At 39.0% G+C, this 18869-nt stretch overlaps 1 protein-coding gene and 1 non-coding gene across 2 annotated transcripts in view; both read left to right on the plus strand.

The window, feature by feature from the left end:
* Positions 1–18869, plus strand: part of HCN1 (hyperpolarization activated cyclic nucleotide gated potassium channel 1) — a 436515-nt gene that overhangs the window by 271263 nt on the left and 146383 nt on the right. The window lies entirely within an intron of this gene.
* On the plus strand, positions 11834–11936 carry LOC133046880 (U6 spliceosomal RNA). Its single transcript, XR_009690584.1, has one exon. It is a non-coding gene; the product is annotated as a U6 spliceosomal RNA (small nuclear RNA).

The raw sequence follows: 18869 nt of genomic DNA on the forward strand, positions 1-18869 counted from the left end.
CTGTCTTTGTGCCAGTACCATACTGTCTTGATGACTGTGGCTTTGTAGTAGAGTCTGAAGTCAGGCAGGTTGATTCCTCCAGTTCCATTCTTCTTTCTCAAGATTACTTTGGCTATTCGAGGTTTTTTGTATTTCCATACAAATTGTGAAATTCTTTGGTCTAGTTCTGTGAAAAATACCGTTGGTAGCTTGATAGGGATTGCATTGAATCTATAGACTGCTTTGGGTAGAATAGCCATTTTGACAATATTAATTCTTCCAATCCATGAACACGGTATGTTTCTCCATCTGTTTGTGTCCTCTTTGATTTCTTTCATCAGTGTTTTATAGTTTTCTATGTATAGGTCCTTTGTTTCTTTAGGTAGATATACTCCTAAGTATTTTATTCTTTTTGTTGCAATGGTGAATGGTATTGTTTCCTTAATTTCTCTGTCTGTTTTTTCATTGTCAGTATATAGGAATGCAAGGGATTTCTGTGTGTTAATTTTATATCCTGCAACTTTACTATATTCATTGATTAGCTCTAGTAATTTTCTGGTAGAGTCTTTAGGGTTTTCTATGTAGAGGATCATGTCAATGGATTAAAGATCTAAATGTAAGACCAGAAACTATAAAACTCCTAGAGGAGAACATAGGCAAAACACTCTCCGACATAAATCAAAGCAAGATCCTCTATGACCCACCTCCCAGAATATTGGAAATAAAAGCAAAACTAAACAAATGGGACCTAATGAAACTTAAAAGCTTTTGCACTACAAAGGAAACTATAAGTAAGGTGAAAAGACAGCCCTCAGATTGGGAGAAAATAATAGCAAATGAAGAAACAGACAAAGGATTAATCTCAAAAATATACAAGCAACTCCTGCAGCTCAATTCCAGAAAAATAAATGACCCAATCAAAAAATGGGCCAAAGAACTAAACAGACATTTCTCCAAAGAAGACATACAGATGGCTAACAAACACATGAAAAGATGCTCAACATCACTCATTATTAGAGAAATGCAAATCAAAACCACAATGAGGTACCATTACACGCCAGTCAGGATGGCTGCTATCCAAAAGTCTACAAGCAATAAATGCTGGAGAGGGTGTGGAGAAAAGGGAACCCTCTTACACTGTTGGTGGGAATGCAAACTAGTACAGCTGCTATGGAAAACAGTGTGGAGATTTCTTAAAAAACTGGAAATAGAACTGCCATATGACCCAGCAATCCCACTTCTGGGCATACACACTGAGGAAACCAGATCTGAAAGAGACACATGCACCCCAATGTTCATCGCAGCACTGTTTATAATAGCCAGGACATGGAAGCAACCTAGATGCCCATCAGCAGATGAATGGATAAGGAAGCTGTGGTACATATACACCATGGAATATTACTCAGCCATTAAAAAGAGTTCATTTGAACCAGTCCTAATGAGATGGATGAAGCTGGAGCCCCTTATACAGAGTGAAGTAAGCCAGAAAGATAAAGAACATTACAGCATACTGACACATGTATATGGAATTTAGAAAGGTGATAACGATAACCCTATATGCAGAACAGAAAAAGAGACACAGAAATACAGAACAGACTTTTGAACTTTGTGGGAGAATGTGAGGGTGGGATATTTCAAAAGAACAGCATGTATACTATCTATGGTGAAACAGATCACCAGCCCAGGTGGGATGCACGAGACAAGTGCTCCGGCCTGGTGCACTGGGAAGACCCGGAGGAATCGGGTGGAGAGGGAGGTGGGAGGGGGGATCGGGATTGGGAATACATGTAAATCCATGGCTGATTCATATCAATGTATGACAAAACCCACTGGAAAAAAAAATAATAATAATAAAAAAAAATAATAAAAAAAAATAATAAAGAATATCCCAAGAGAGTGATTGAAGATATTTTCAAGTTCTTACATTCAGAAGCTCTTTATTCAACCTCCATCACAGGCCAGACCCTGGGATAATTCCCGGGCTATGATGGTGAGCAAGAGAGACAGGAGCGGAAGAAGATGGAGTGTGGGTGTGTTAGTGAGTGTTTTACCAAGGAAAACTGTCATAGTGATTCTTAGGAAATATTGCCACAGAAGAGGCAAAAATTGAGCTGAATTTTGAAGGATGGATAGATTTCAAATCTATAGAAAGTGAGGAGGAGATCTTTCCAGACACCCAGAATATAGTGAACAAAAAGATTCCTTGAGTGGAATTCTGATTTAGGAAAGTCGTCAGGTTATTTGGGAGTGAGAAGGAATTCAGCTGCAGTGGAGAGTTGTAGAGAAGCATGGAGATAAACTTAGAGAAGGCAGAAAAGTAGGCTGAGGCCTGGGTGGGTGGGGCTTAAATGCTGATCTGAAGGAAGCTGAGTTTAGGAGACAATCACTGAAAGATTTTGTGTCTCTTAAACTGCAGGCAATAATCAATGCCTAGTCCCTCTTTAGGGGCTTCCCTGGTGGCTCAGGTGGTAAAGAATCTGCCTGCAATATAGGAGACCCACTTTCAACCCCTAGATCAGGAAGGTCCCCTGGAGAAGGGAACAGCTACCTAAGGCAGTATTCTTGCCTGGAGAATGTCATGGACACAGGAGCCTGGTGGACTACAGTCCATGGGGTTGCAAAGAGTCAGACGTGGCTGAGCAACTAACTCTTTACTTTCAGTCCCCGTTTGAGCACAATATTTCTTCTCAGCATCTCAGCAATGCAGAGTGGTTGCAAGTTAAATGTGTGGCAGAATTATGAAAGGGGTGGGATAGTTGATTAATACATATATTTTCAGGTTGATAAATTATGGCAAGTGAGAGGACAATTTGCTCACATTGGAAGGTTATCTAGAGTAGTTTGAGTAGTTTAAAAAGTGAGCCTAAGCCCCCAACCCTCCCCACCCAGCCTGCAACAAATGTGAATGTGCTCAGTGCACTGAGAGTGTTAGTAGCTCAGTTATGTCCAACTCTTTGCCACTCTTTGTGACCCCATGACCGCCAGGTTCCTCTATCCATGGAATCTCCAGGCAAGAATACTGGATTGGGTTCGCAATTCCCTTCTCCAAAGGATCTTCCAAACCCAGGAGTCAAACCCAGGCCTCCCACATTGCAGGCAGAGACTCTTCACTGTCTGAGCCCTCAGGGAAGCCCTAGTACCATTGAAATGTATAGTTAAATATGGTTAAGATAGTATGTTTTATATTATGTGACTTTTAACACAATAAAAACAATTTAAAAAAAAAGTGAGCCTAAAAAATATTTATGAAATAGCTATTCGACTTATTGCCTGTTTAACTCATACCATATATATACATCTCAAACTGATATGGAAGCTATCTATCTACACATACATACCTATAGTTATAATTATTTAATAATTGTAAATTAGAAAATGTACATTCAATATTGAATTCTGTATTTTTCAGTCCCTTGCCTTTAAACTACAGTTGTAAAAACATGTGCATATCTAAGCTGTACTGTTGCCAAAACTCGACCTCTGTTTACTGGTGCTAAATGGAAACTCAGGCAGAGTTTTGTTTATAGTAGACAAAAGTAACTTGTATTGCTTTGCCAGCCGAAGAGGGTCATAGCAGGCTAAGCCCTCAAAACTGTGACCCACCCTGGAGTAGGTATTGAGGAGTCTAAGGGTATGAGTGAGAGGACATGATCAGCTTGTGGACCTTTTTTGATTGGTTGGTAGTGAAGTAAACGGAGTTGGCTTCATCAGCCTTTGGTTTCCAACCAGTCTGCAGTCTACATGCTTGTAAGCAGCATAGAGTTAACGTCTTCCACCTGCTGGGGGTTTCAGTATCTGTAAAACTGTTCAAAGGACATGGCATCAATTAACTATAATCCCTGAGGAAAAACTAAAGGTCCTTGACTTTGTTTAATGGCTAAAGTATTATTGTTTTGTCTTGCTTGACTTTTTTTCTCTCTCTGTATTTTTTCAGTTATCTCATTAAATTTATTCTTTGACTCAAGTTTCTCTACAAACAAAAGGCAGGCAGAGGACATAGGTAGGGGGCTATTCAGAGGGTCTTGCTCAGTGATGTTATATTTTTCAAAATATACTATTTGGTTTTAGTTGTTTTGTTTAACTTTATGGAAAAGTTAATAAGCTATATATCTTGTTGGATATGCTTCCTTCACTCATTATTTTGTTGACATATCCATCCCTGTGATTGCATGTTACTGTAACTCGCTTATTTTCAATGCAGTATGATATTCCGCAATATGCATGTACTGCTTCTAGATCTTTCCTGTTAAAAGCCATGGTGCTGCGAACTTTCTTCTTTATACGCTGATCTGTGCAGGAGTTCCTCTTGGGTATCTAACTGTAAGTGGAACTGAGGAATTGTAAAATAAGTGAATCACAGGAATTAAGTTAGCTGTCACTTCTGGATTTAGAAATTAGAGCCACATGTGATTTTAGCACAGTCCTTGTAAAGTTTGAGGGATTAAGTTGAATACAGGATAAGGAAAGAGGAAGCAAGGGTTTACTGGGGCACCAACTAGAGCTCTGACCTGAGTTATCTAGGACTACATGGTTTGTATGTAACTTGATTGTTTTCTGAGTTAGAGAAATATAGAAGACTTTACATTACAGAAACATGAGACTAGATTAAGGAAGCTCTACCATGGCTCAGTGGTAAATAATCTGCCTTCAATGTAAGAGACCCAGTTTCGATCCTTGGGTTGGGAGGATGCCCTGGAGAAGGGAATGGCTACCCATTCCAGTATTCTCGCCTGGAGAATTCCATGGACAATCCTGTGAGCTTGGCAGGCTATAGTCCATGAAGTTGAAAAGAGCTGGACATGACTGAGGCAATTTAGCACACACCACGTAGGTAGAAAAGTAGTGTTCATAGCTGTGTTGCCACTTCCATGATGCTGTCAGCTCCCAGCCTCCATCTGCCGTGGAGTAAGCCTGTGCTGTCACTCTAGGGACGACTTCCCTACCCCAGTCATCAGTCACTTCAGGCAAGAAGAGAAAGGGCAAAGGGCAGAAAAGGGTAACTCCAGTAAGATGGCCTCTTCAGTCCAGTCACTCAGTTGTGTCTGACTCTTTGCGACCCCATGAACCACAGCACGCCAGGCCTCCCTGTCCATCACCAACTCCCGGAGTCCACCCAAACCCATGTCCATTGAGCCATCTCATCCTCTGTTGTCCCCTTCTCCTCCTGCCCTCAATCTTTCCCAGCATCAAGGTCTTTTCAAATGAGTCAGCTCTTCGCATCAGGTGGCCAAAGTATCAGCCTCTTATATTTCCAGAAATTCTGCCCAGTAACCTGGACTTTCACCTCATTGACCAGTAGTGAATCACTTGGCTGTCCCATCCTCCCCTAAGAAGTATAAATAATGTCTTTTATAAAGCTGGGCATATTGTCACCCCAAATCATACAGGGTTCTGTAGGGAATGGGGAATGGATATTGATAAAGTGATCAGCAATGTGCCCTGGGATGCAGCAAGAGTATTAAATAGGCATTTGTGGTCTTATAATCAAACAAATTGTTTCTGTGTCTAGAATAAGAGAAAGAATTTTAGAGGCAAAGATAAAATTTTCATCCCAGAAGTTCAAATTTAGTTTTTAAAAATGAAAGGTGCCCAGAGAAGGGAAATGACTAATCAGTTCACAGAATCACTAGTGACTGATATCTTAAGCCTACATGTCTTGACTCTTGGGCAAGTTTATTTCTCTTTCCTGGTGTATTAGTATTTCTGCCCTTTCTACCTGAAATTCTACATAGCCAGGGTCCACACAAAGTATACTTGGCATTCTCAAGTTACAAAACTGAAGGAAGTTTTTGAAAGGAGACTATTTATTAAGTTGTAAATGGAATTTAGAGACCACAAGAGATAGCAGAGTGCCCAGGATGGTAATCAGAGAACTGCTCCCAACACTAAAACCCAGAAGACAAAGTCTTGTAGATGGGGCTGCTTTGACAGAATTTACCTTTAACAGAAAACATAGCCCACTCACTCTCTTTGAAGTGTAAGTCCAAAATACTGACCACATTCTTCTGTCTGATCATCTGTCAAGGTTTCTCATTAACTTAATCCAACTGGAAGTCAGCACATGTTACTATGTTATCCAAACGAGTCAGTTTTCTGGGCAAAGGCTAGGACAGAGAGAGCTGAAGGACATATATGGAAGGGTAAACAAATTCCCAGCAGGAAAGCTTATTCTGAGATCTCTAATAGAAACACTTGCTTATCTACTCAAATATCTTAGGGAACTTCTGGCTCTTGATTTTTCCAGCAGCCTGATTATCAGCACTCCTTTGGGTTTCTGGGTGACATCCAACTATTGCCTTCTTCCTAGCTCATTTCCCATGATATGGGGGTATCAACCTCTCCCAAGGGGTGAGGATTTCTTGCATTCAAGGTACCTCCCAATAACTATTTGTAGGTACTGGATAAATAGCCACTTGGTAAACTGTCCCAGTGTTTCCATGAGAGTTTTCCATCCTAGTAACTATGCCATAGTTCTTTCAGGATATGAAATAATAGTTCACAGTCTTTAAGTTTGTCTATCAAAGGAAGCCTGTATAGTGTCATAGTGAACCACACTCTAAGCTCCCCCAAATAAGGCACAAGATATTTGCTACCTTAAAGCAAACCCAGACTACCACAATATGATATTCCTTTTAAATTCCTTAAAGTGTCCAAGGAGATACCAGGCAAAAATATATTGTGCATCGCTGGGGCTTCATGACACAAAGGGACACTTGCCTGAGGAGCCCAAGGACACTGCTATTGATCTCCTAATATTTTGTGATGAAGACAAGTAACTCCAGTGTGAATGTGCAATTTATGCTTTGGTAATACTTCTGGGTTGGGTTATGCCAGTGACTTATAGAATTAGATAAATCTCCAAATTAAAATAAAACACTTTTATAGAGAAGGCAATCTGACTTGATTTACAGCTTCTCCTCAAAGGAGCAGTTCCCAGATGGCTGATGTCCTTAAGCACCATGTTTGCTTCCATTTCCACGATTGTTTGCTTTCTCTTTACACATCTGCGTTTATCTTAGGACCCAGCTGTTGACAATTGTATTGACTCATTAGCATCAGAATCTAACTTGAAACTTACTACTATTTTCCTATGGACTTGCCAGTCTACACTCATAACCTTTTTCCTACCATAACATCATTAGAAAAGATCAGCCTTCTTGGTTTTAAAAGCTGCGGTATTAAATAGATCACAAGTCCATTAATGCTATCAGCATTAATTTTTAGCTCAGATGAGCTCTGATAGGTAACTATCCTCGTTTTATATATTCAGGTATAATATATATGATATATAGTTAAGTATGTATTAAAGTAGATAGATGCATGTTTAATGGGGCAGATATGTTTAATATTTACATTTATTATTCAATAAATGTAGTTTAATTAATATGTTTTCTCGTCTTTGCTTGCATTTCAACATTATAATCACTTTTCTTCTATCATTCAGAATATGGCAGGACAGGATTAAAAGATAAACAGAAAAATGCATTTTTATCTACTCATAAGAATAATTCACAAATCACTTTTTTTTCCCTAAGATGTAATTCACATGAAAAGGTCATTTTAGAATTCTGAGGTGCCCACTCTTCCACTTTCACATTTGTGTGGAGATAATGCTAAGTTCTACTCATTATGATAAGAGACATTCGACACCCGCCTTCAGCCATGTCAACCTTACTTTGTAAAAATATATACCTCAGTATATTTAGAATTTCAACTTTTTTCCTAACTTAGTATTTGTCCAATGGTCTGAACGAGAATTTGAAATCTGCCTGACAGTTGTTGTTCCTCTTGCTTTTCGGTTTCTTACCCGGAGGTGTTTGGAGGATTGAAATTTTCCACCATGAAGTCATACACCTTTAGCATGCCCTTGATTTTTTTTTTTTCATCTGCACTAATGAGACCCTGGGTAGCTCTTATTTAAGGAAGCTGCTTTTGTATGCTTGGCCAAATTAAATTGATCGTAGCTGACTATGAGTAACGTATTGTTTTATTTATTTTTATCTCTCAGTGCATTCAAAAGGCCTTGAGAAAAACTCTTAGTTGTGTTTTGGGTGTCAAGATCAAGAAGATTATACTGTAAGCTTTCCAGTCACCTGCTGGAGGCAATGACCTTGCATTTATTTTAGCAATGAAACTGGATATAACAGGATCACTTTCTCTGCAATAGCTATGGCACGACAAAACAGCAATTTAAAGGTCAAATACTACATGACTTGGTAAACTCAAACTATAGATTCTGCACCTAACTCTGACCTTGATCTAATAGTGCCAAAAGCTGATAGAAACGGTTCCCCCGGTAATTGCTTTGTCTTTCTCCGAGAACAATATATTACAGAAATATTGCCTTAACATACTAGGCAGAAAAGTAAATTATTAATGGCAATTTTCTTAATACTAAATTATAAGTAGCTACCGAATACCTCTGACCACCCACTAAAAATAGTCAGTATACTGAAACTTAATGATTATGTGCCTGACACTGCACTGAGAGAAAACTGCATTTGAGTCTTGAGTTGTATAGAATGTCAAACTAATTCAGGGATACTGGCAAAGCACCTTAAAAACTTTAGTGTAATCAAGTGCATTCTCTGCTACTTGGTCCATACATGGGGAATGATTCTGGCAAGGCCAAGGGAGTTCTAAGATTAGGCAATATAGACTGTTTGAATTGCTTTTGTCCTAAAATATGTTGGGGGAGTAATGGGGAATAGTGGGACTTCCTTGGTGGCTCAGACAATATCTGCATGTAATGCAAGAGACCAGGGTTCCATCTCTGTGTCGGAAAGATACCCTGGAGAAGGAAAATGGCAACCCACTCCAGTATTCTTGCCTGGGAAATCCCATGGACTGTGAGCCTAGCAAGCTACACTCCATAGGGTCTCAAGAGTCAGACACACTTAGCGACCAGCCAACTAATGGGAGATAATAAAGGACGGGATAAAATTCAGTGCCCTTGTTCACCAAAGACTCATGGTTTATTCTTGTATGGAAAAAAGCCTCTGCCATTTTATCTACCCTCAAGAGACAATCAGAGCATATTGAGAACAATTATATCTGATTAATTATATTCTAGAGGAGAGTGAAAAAGTTGGCTTAAACTTCAACATTCAGAAAACTAAGGTCATGGCATCCGGTCCTATCACTTCACGGCAGATAGATGGAGAAACAATGGAAACAGTAAGAGACTTTATTTTCTTGGGCTCCAAAATCACTGCAGATGGCGAGTGTAGCCATGAAATTAAAAGACACTTGCTCCTCAGAAGAAAAGTTATGACCAACCTAGACAGCATATTAAAAAGCAGAGACATTACCAAAAAAGGTCCATCCAGTCAAAGCTATGGTTTTTCCAGTAGTCATGTATGAGTGTGAGAGGCGGATTATAAAGAAAGCTGAGCACTGAAGAATTGATGCTTTTGAACTGTGGTGTTGGAGAAGACTCTTGAGAGTCCCTTGGACTGCAAGGAGATCCAACCAGTCCATCCTAAAGGAGATCAGTCCTGAATATTCATTGCAAGGACTGATGCTGAAGCTGAAACTCTAATACTTTGGCCATCTGATGCAAAGAACTGACTCTTCCTATGAAAAGACCCTGAAGCTGGGAAAGATTGAAGGTGGGAGGAGAAGGGGACGACAGAGGATGAAATGGTTGGATGGCATCACCAATGCGATGGACATGAGTTTGACTAGGCTCTGGGAGCTGGTGATGGACTGGGAAGCCTGTTGTGCTGCAATCCATGGGGTCACAAAGAGTTGAACATGAATGAACGACTGAACTGAACTAAGAAAGTAAAAATAGTGGGGTTTTTTTGTATTTAGTGTTTTTTTATGCACAAGGATGATTGGAAGCTAAAAGATAACACCACATAAACAATACTGCATATTCATATTTATGCCTCTCATGCTTGTCTCATAAGACCTATAGGGACTGTCTTCACTACACAGGTGACATTTCCACATTTGAATAATGGACAACAATTTTTCCTCCTTTGTCAGTGCTAGGTGCGTCATCCTCATCTGAGGAAACCAAAAGTAGTCTCTGTGAGGTTTCTTGTCAGTTTATATATACTGAGTATGTGTGCCAACTTTATTTCCTGAAAAAAATATATAAAGGATGATACTTACATTCTTAAAGTGGTGCTTCAAGTTGAGTCCAGAAAAGCATAAATGTAACATTGCATTACATTAGAAAATACCCTGATGCTGGGACAGGTTGAAGGCAGGAGGATAAGGGCACAACAGAGGATGAGGTGGTTGGATGGCATCACTGACTCAATGGATATCAATTTGAGCTCCGGGAGATGGTGAAGGATGGAGAGGTCTGGCATGCTGCAGTCCATGGGATCGCAAAGTGTGACACAGCCGAGTGACTGGACAATAACAACATTGCAAAGGGGCATTTGCCTTCTTCCTAGTAGAAGGAAGAAAGTGAAGAGGGGAGAAATCTGTAAGAGCATGTCTGAAAATTAGTCAGGGATGCCAGCCCCCTGAAAAGGCACTCATGAAAGAAAAAATTCCTAATAAATTTGAAAGATTTTATGTTATTTTAATTTTATATCAGTTTTAAATATATGCTGAATTGTTTATGCCATCTGCTATACAGATATCTGTTGGAAGAATAGTTGATCAAACTGCTAAGAGCATCTGTTTGATTTCATTAAGTTTAAAGTTCACATTTCAATCACAGTGGAAATACCCTAAATCTTAAAGAGAGATTTTGGTTTTCTTGTGGTTCAGGTGAAAGCATCTGGCTTTTCAACTTCCAGCACAATTCAAGGTAGTTATGATACCATTAGGGCCTCTCAGGGGGCGTTAGTGGTAAAGAACCCATCTGCCAATGCAGGAGACTTAAGAGATGTGGGTTCAGTCCCTGCGTCAGGAAGATCCCCTGGAGAAGGGCATAGCAACCCACCCCAGTATTCTTGCCTGGAAAATCCTGTGGACAGAGGTGCTTGGGAGGCTACAGTCCATAGGGTCGCAGAGTCCAATATGACTGAAGTGACTTAGCACACACATGCATGATAACATTGTAGAGTAGAATACTATTCCAGTACTGTTTTGAAGTCAGTTAGGTATTTTTCCTAGATTCCATTAGTATCAACCACTGCTAGGTGTTTGTGATACAAAGATGGTTAGGAAGCTTTGGTTATACTGGTGAAGGCTTCCAGAAAAACAGGTGGCAGAGTGCAATCACATGATAAGTGATGGGTTATACAGATGAGAAGCTGATTTGCAGAGATAAAGGTAGATCTTTGAGAATGTTTGAAAATGAACTGCATCTTGAAAGACTATAGGAATGGCTAGCCAAAGGGGAAGGAAGCCAGAGCACATACTGAGTCAGAGAAAACTACCTATGTAAAGGCATGGAGGAGAGAGAATTGGCAACTGCAAGTAGTTTAGGGTGGCAAGAGCTGTCTGGGTTTTGGTGTAGGGGGTAACAAAGTTAAGGAGTGGGACTGAAAAGAGAGATAGGAGTGATGTCAGCTTTGTGTGATCCCCTTGGTACATTTGACTTAATTTTGAGGCTATGAGAAAGCTTTAAGCATGTGTGTACATAGATTGAATGTGCTGCTAAAGAATGGACTAGAAGGGAGTTAAAATAGAGATAATAAGTAGTCATTTGTGTCGTGTGTGGGTGTGTGTGTATATGTTAGTTGCTCAGTTGTGTCCAACTCTTTGCGACTCCATGGACTGTAGCCTGCCAGGTTCCTCTGTCCGTGGAATTCTCCAGGCAAAAATACAGGACTGGGTTGCCATTTCCTTCTCCACATTTGTGTCTTAATTTGTAATAATCCAGACAATAAAAATGCAAGTAAAATGAAACATTCTTTCATTGAGGTGAAGAAAAGGAGCTTTAGTGTTCACTTCTGTAGCACACACATAAAATTAGAAGGATACAGATATTAGCATGGCCCCTTCACAAGGGTGACATGCACATTTCTGAAGCATTCTATATTTTTGCAACTGTGTGGGGTGGTGGATGTTAACTAACTTATTGTGATAATCACTTCACAATAGATACATATATTATTATATTGTACACCTTAAATCAATGCAATGTTATTTATCAATTATCAAATTTGGTATTGTTTAGTCCCTAACTTGTGTCTAACTCTTTTGCAAACCCATGGACTGTAGCCACCAGTCTCCTCTGTCCATGGGATTTCCCAGGCAACAATACTGGAGTGGGTTGCCATTTCCTTCTCCAGAGAATCTTCCCAAACCAGGGGTCGAATCCATATCCCCTGCATTGGCAGGTGGAGTCTTTATTGCTGAGCCACCAGGGAAGCCCTTTATCTCAATAAAGCTAGAATAAAAAGAAAGGAGCTTTATGTTCTGTTCAAGAGAGAAAGTAGACAATAAAACAGACCCTAACCAGCTTTAGGAATAAAGCAGCAGAATCAAAGTCTAAGGATGGTAAAAGAACAGAAGGGTCGGTTTAGCATCAACCACCACTTGCAAGATGATAGCACCTAATTATGACATAATGTCCATCACAGAAGTATAATTTGATTTTCAAAAACTTAGGAAGGGAAACAACTGGCCAGGGTCATGATCCTGTAAGAAGTACACAGAAGCATGACTATGAACGATAATAGTATGTATTAGCAATGTCAAGTTGTTTTCCATATTGTAAAAACATGATTAAAAAAAGGATTTTTAAAAATTGTTGTTTATGTATGTTTGGTTGATTGTTCTATAATAAATGGGCCTCCCTAGTGGCTCAGATGGTAAAGAATCTGCCTGCAATTCAGGATACCCTGGTTCAGTCCCTGGGTCAGGAAATGTCCCTGGAGAAGGGAATGGCAACCCATTCCAGTATTCTTGCCTGGAGAATTCCATGGACAGAGGAACCTGGCAGGCTACATACAGTCCATGGAGTTGCAAAGAGGTGGACATGACTGAGCGACTAATACTTTCACTTTCACTTTTTCTGTTATAAATATGTACTTTCAAGCCTGCTGGCCTGAGAACTATGGTAGAGTGGATGATAAAGTGGAAACAGGTACTGCTTAGCTGCTCTCTCTTTTTAATATTTATTTGGCATCATCAGGTCTTAGTTGTGGTAATAGGTGTGGCACAGCATGCCCCACAGCATGTGGAATCCCAGTTCCCGGACCAGGGATCGAACAAGGTCGCCTGCATTGGAAGGCAGAGTCTTAACCACTAGAGCACCAGGGAAGCCTCTTAGCTGCCCTTCTGCATGGATGCTTTGGGTCCACCTAGTGGACAGAAGGGAACTACAATATGAAGTCAGTAAACTGAGCTGGGGGATTTGGAAACAGTGGGTTTCCATGTTGGTAGGCTTGGTTTAGATGAGTTCTGTTTGGAAACACAGAATTTGGGACATCTGTTTAAAGCCAAGTAGAGGGCATCCATGTAAATAGTTAGGGCTAGAGGAAAGGGGAGTGGTCTCTTATTTTGATAAATCATATTCAACTCTGTTCACCTAAGTATTGAGAGTAAACTAGATTTGTTTGGAGTTTGTTGCTTATTTTACGGGAAAAGGCATCATGGAAGAGAGAAATAGGTTAACAAATAAATAAGTTCTTGATTGAAGTGAAACCTGTCATGTTTTACTCGTGAATAAAAATATGTGAAGTGAAACTCCTGCTTGGTCTAGTAAATGGCATCAGTGCCCCTGTGATTGATATGTTGTTATTTATATGTTGTTAGGATAACAAATGTCCATTGCTCATGAATATTTGTTTTCTGGAACTTCTTTCCTTTTCAAATGGTCCACTTTGTTAACATCTGGAGTACATGACAAGGCTCAGTTGTTTTTCTTAAACTTTCGGGACAACCTGTTGGCTTTGAGATATGTGAATTCTGTTTCTAGTTTAGCTTTAATCCCTCGTTTTGTGTTCACGGGTACATATCATTTCTTTAAATTTCAGGGTAGACCATTGCCTTTGAAAATCTCTTAGTTCACTATGGAATTTGTCTTTAGAAATGTCTTACTTAATTCTGAGATAAAATTTTTCCTGTATCAATAATGTTATCAAGATCAGTAGTTTAACCAAAATTTCCTGTCCCTTCTTATTCCTGTGATTGTATTACCATTCTGAATACTAATTTTTCTTCACCTTTATTGTCTACCTCTGAAAGTTCTGTATTTATACTTTGTCAAAATATTGATCAGTTTTACTTGTGCAATTTACTCCTGCATAATGTGGCTAACAAAATATGGAGAAAAACATATAACTAGAATCAACTTTGAATATATTCAGATTGGCATATATAATTGAGATCCTCATGCAACCATGCCATTATCAATGTGTAGTGCTGACTAATAATAATAATAACACTAACACTATCATTTATATTTTCATGGCACCTATTGTTTACAAAGAATGTCAATACATTTTATGTCTTCTCATAAAGCTACCTTATGTCTCTATGGTATTAATGTCATTATAAACATAATTAAAATTAATATTTTTTCCCTTATGACTTCTATTGCTACTCTCCCTACCCATTGCTCAGATTCCACCTTTATCATAAATGATGCTCTGGGATTTACTTTTTTGAGTGCTATTCTTTTCTACCCCAAGTTTCTATAAACTTTTCTAATCCTTATATGGAGATGGTAAGGAGTCTGCATGCAACGCAGGAGACCCAGGTTCAATCCCTGGGTTGGGAAGATCCCCAGGAGAAGGAAATGGCAACCCACTCCAGTATTCTTGCCTGGAAAATCCCATGGATGGAGGAACCTGGCAGGCTACAGTCCATGGTGTCGCAAAGATCCATTCCTTATATGGAGACATATATTTTTTATTTTTTATCCTTTTCCAACCTTCAAGGGTGACTCTTCACTAACCCAGCATGCCACCTCACTCTAAAAAAAAAAAATAAAGGATACAAAAAATCCTTTGAACCATTACTTTCTAACCAATAATACATTTCCAATGATAGCCAAAGGCAAGCCATGAACCATTCCAAAGCAACAGCAATCTGTTTGCACCTCATCATTCATACCTGACTCCAGTCCTATATCTTTTCAGTTGAGAGAGTCTACTTCTGACATTTGCTTTCAATTTTATGGCATTCAAATTTTAAGTTAAGTCGCTCAGTCGTGTCCGACTCTTTGCGACCCCATGGACTGCAGCCCACCAGGCTCCTCCGTCCATGGGATTCTCCAGGCAAGAATACTGGAGTGGGTTGCCATTTCCTTCTCCAAAGGATCTTCCTGACCCAGGGATCGAACCCAGGTCTCCTGCATTGCAGGCAGACGCTTTAACCTCTGAGCCACCTATCTTTCTCTAAAGAAATCATCTTGGGATGCTCCTCCTGCCTTCTCTGCTTGGGGCTATCTAAAACTCATGCAGTTCCAGAGTTTGAGAGTCAAGCCTGAACCTTATTGGAGCCAGTCAAGGGAACCTCAGGCCACAGAAGGAGGTTATACTGACTTTGGGTAGTGTGAAAATCACTCAGTTGTGTCCAGCTCTTTGTGACCCCATGGACAATACAGTCCATGGAATTCTCCAAGTCAAAATACTGGAGTGAGTAGCCTTTCACTTCTCCAGGGGATCTTCCCAACTCAGAGATCAAACCCAGGTCTTCTGCATTGCCGGCAAATTCTTTACCATCTGAGCCACCAGGGAAGCCCTGGTATACAGGTAGTGTAGTGTATAGGCATTTAAATCATGCCCATCCAGAAAATGTCACTGATTTTACTTTCTTACCTAAAATAGAGAGACTCAAGATAATTTCTAGCATCTTAGAAGATGTGTGAGAGACTTTTGAGTAGGCCATTTCTTGTCTTGATTCTCTGGTTGGAGAATTTGGGACTCTCCTTCCAAACCTCATCTGCAGTCTGATGGAAGTTGGTACCACTGAGGTTTACCACTGCTTCTCCACTGTCTAGAGAACCTAGTGGCGCAGTACTCCCTGGGACAGCACACAGGTTGCACACTGTTACACCCTTTCTAGGCAAGCCTTGGGTCCACGGACACCTATACCCACAGCCAAACTCACACAGATGGTTTTGTTAACCCATGGCACTAGTGCCCAAACCAGTTGAACGTGAAAGATTGTTTACTCATCAGAGCAGATTAACCGTTTTAGAACTAGCTTGGGAAAATTTGGCATCAGTCATGGAAGTGAGGCACAAGAGAAATCATTAAGCTTTGAATATTTACTTCTTTTTTTTTTCCTGAACAGTCCCTATAGACTGAGAAATACATGCTATTAATTGTTAAGGCCTTCTCTAGCTGTGCTAGTAAGTCGTGGAGTTGTTTCCTTCCATATCAGAGGAAGTTTAAGAGGACATATACGTGAACTGTCTGGCTGTGTTCCTTCAAGTCGACCAGTTTGTAACAAATTTGGCAAATTTGGTTAAGATGATATAGATCAGTCTTCATCATGAATTGTACTAAGCAGTGTTTCTTAGGAAGCACTGATTATCATGTCCCACGCCCATAGTGGTTAAAATTGTGGGTTGCATTGGCATTAGGTAATTTTAGAATTGGAAATAGGTAAGAATTCTACCAAAAAAATTTAAGGACACTTCATTTCTTGTAGCATTTGCCTTTTTATTATGATATTTTTTTATTGTGCAGAACTAGAGTAAAAACTGCTTCTTTCCTAAAACTAAGATAACCTTAGTTTTCTTCTCCATGCCATAGGAAAATAGCTAGAATATGCTCATTAGCATATTTTTCAAAGGAATCTCCTGAAGTTCAACAAGAACTTATTTCACATCAACATTTTCTTTGGATAGTAATGCCATGTTGAATATGGGATGATCGTGCATGTATTTTTTTTCTGATTTATAGAATTGAAAGGAGCTTATCACAGATGGGAATTATGTCTGAATCACCATTTTCCTAGTCTTTTTGTAAGCTGGTAGAACCAAGAGCTGGAGAAAAAAAGAAAAAGAGAAAGTAAAACAAGCTGTTTCAAACTCTCTCTTTTTTTGGTCTGTTTTATAGTTTGTTTGCTTACAGATTTCCAAGTCAGTCTGTATGTGAATTCAGGGATATGGCTGAAGGAAGATAGTCTGAGCCTTGAAAAGAAGAAACTCTTGTCTCTCTCCCTCTCACATGCCCTCCCTTTCTCTGTCTAATATACATAGACACACACACACACACACGCGCGTGCGCACACACACACACACATACTCACAATGAAATGTAATGTGATTGGAGAATTGATTTATTATACAGAACTGAGACTCTAGCATTTAACCATTCTAGTACTAGTAAAAAGTATATTTGGTTTGTTTCTACTAATCAAGAAATATGTTTCACCTTAAGTACTATTTGATATTTGAATTTTATGTGAAGTTGTAGGTAAGATCAAGCAGTCCACATGTTGTAAAACTTACATTTGTATAAGGCTTGTGTAGATTTAGAAGCCAGAGCAAGAGTATTCTCTCAGATCAGTAACCCTGATGCACAAGCCATACATGCTACGAAAACACTACAGAAATGCATGTCATTGGATAAGAGCTTTAAGTTGTGGACCTAGAGATTGTCATACTAAGTGAAGATCGTCATACTGAGTAAAGTAAGTCGAACAGAGAAAGAGAAATATTGTAGTATGATATCCCTTTTATGCGGAATCTACAAAGAAATGATACAAATGAACTTATTTACAAAACAGAAACAGACTCACAGACTTATAGAAGGAGCTTATAGTAACCAGCCAGGAAGGATGGGGGTAAGGGATAGTTAGACATTTGGGATCAACATGTACACACTGCTATATTTAAATGGACCTACTATGTAGCACAGGGAACTCTGCTCAATGTTCTGTGGCAGCCTGGATGGGAGGGGATCTTGGGGGAGAATGAATACATTTATATGTATAGGTCCACCTAAAACTATCACAACATTCTCAATTGTCTATATTGCAATATAAAATAAAAAGCTTTTTTTTAAAAAAAAGAGCTTTAAGTTGTGGGTTAGACTTCTAAAAATAACTCTAAGTGCTCAATACCTTCTGCCTTTTGCACAGCCTTACAACAGCAGAGGATTTCCTAGGCTTATTTTATTAGATTGCATAATCAATACACCGAGTTCTAGCATTGATTGTAATTGAAGGCTTTATTTGTTTGTCTGCAATTTAAGGTCTTCTGTTTAGAATTAAATAAGATGTACTGTTGCTGATTTATGTAATTACTACTTTGCTATAAATAAGATGAATTTTTAAAATATTTTTCTGAAGTAACACAATAATTTTAACTGATGTCATTTATCTTTCAAAGTTGTGATTGAAATAGCCTGAGCATAGGGAAATGTTTCTCTGTATAATTTAATTAGACATTGATCTAATAAAAGTATATTTCCCTGAAATAGATAACTTGAGGGCAATGCTAAGCAATACAGATTATAGTGGCTGGTTTTATCATTTTACCTAGATATATTGTAATAATAACTTGACTTGTACTATCGCTTTCAGAATGGAAATAGTTTAACCAGATCATGGCTGACTTTTTCCCTCTTAAATACCTAAATATGAACAGAGTACAGAATAGCAATTATTATACTATAGCTTAAAACACAGTGTATTTGCAATGAGCAAATGGAGAGGTACTGCTTCTTACCATGAGACCACGAGCAAGTTAACAAAACTTTGAACTTTATCCTCAACAGTAAAATGAATATAATGAAGGCTGCTCTATCTACCATAAAACTATTGTGATAATCACAAAGACAAGTTAAATTCTAATTGTAAGAGACCTATATAAGCTGAATTCAGTGGTTTTGTTGTTGATGGTGGTGATGTTATGATTATTATTGTAATTATGCAGCTATAGTGGAAGTGATACTTGCAAGCATGTAGAGACATGAGAGCTTCATTTTGTTTTTTAATTCTTAGACAGATGAGTTGAGACCTTAGGTATATTGTTCCTTGCATGTTAGATTAAAATGAAATTGGGTAGCCTG

This window comes from Dama dama, chromosome 25, assembly GCF_033118175.1.
Source record: "Dama dama isolate Ldn47 chromosome 25, ASM3311817v1, whole genome shotgun sequence".
Taxonomy (NCBI): domain Eukaryota; kingdom Metazoa; phylum Chordata; class Mammalia; order Artiodactyla; family Cervidae; genus Dama; species Dama dama.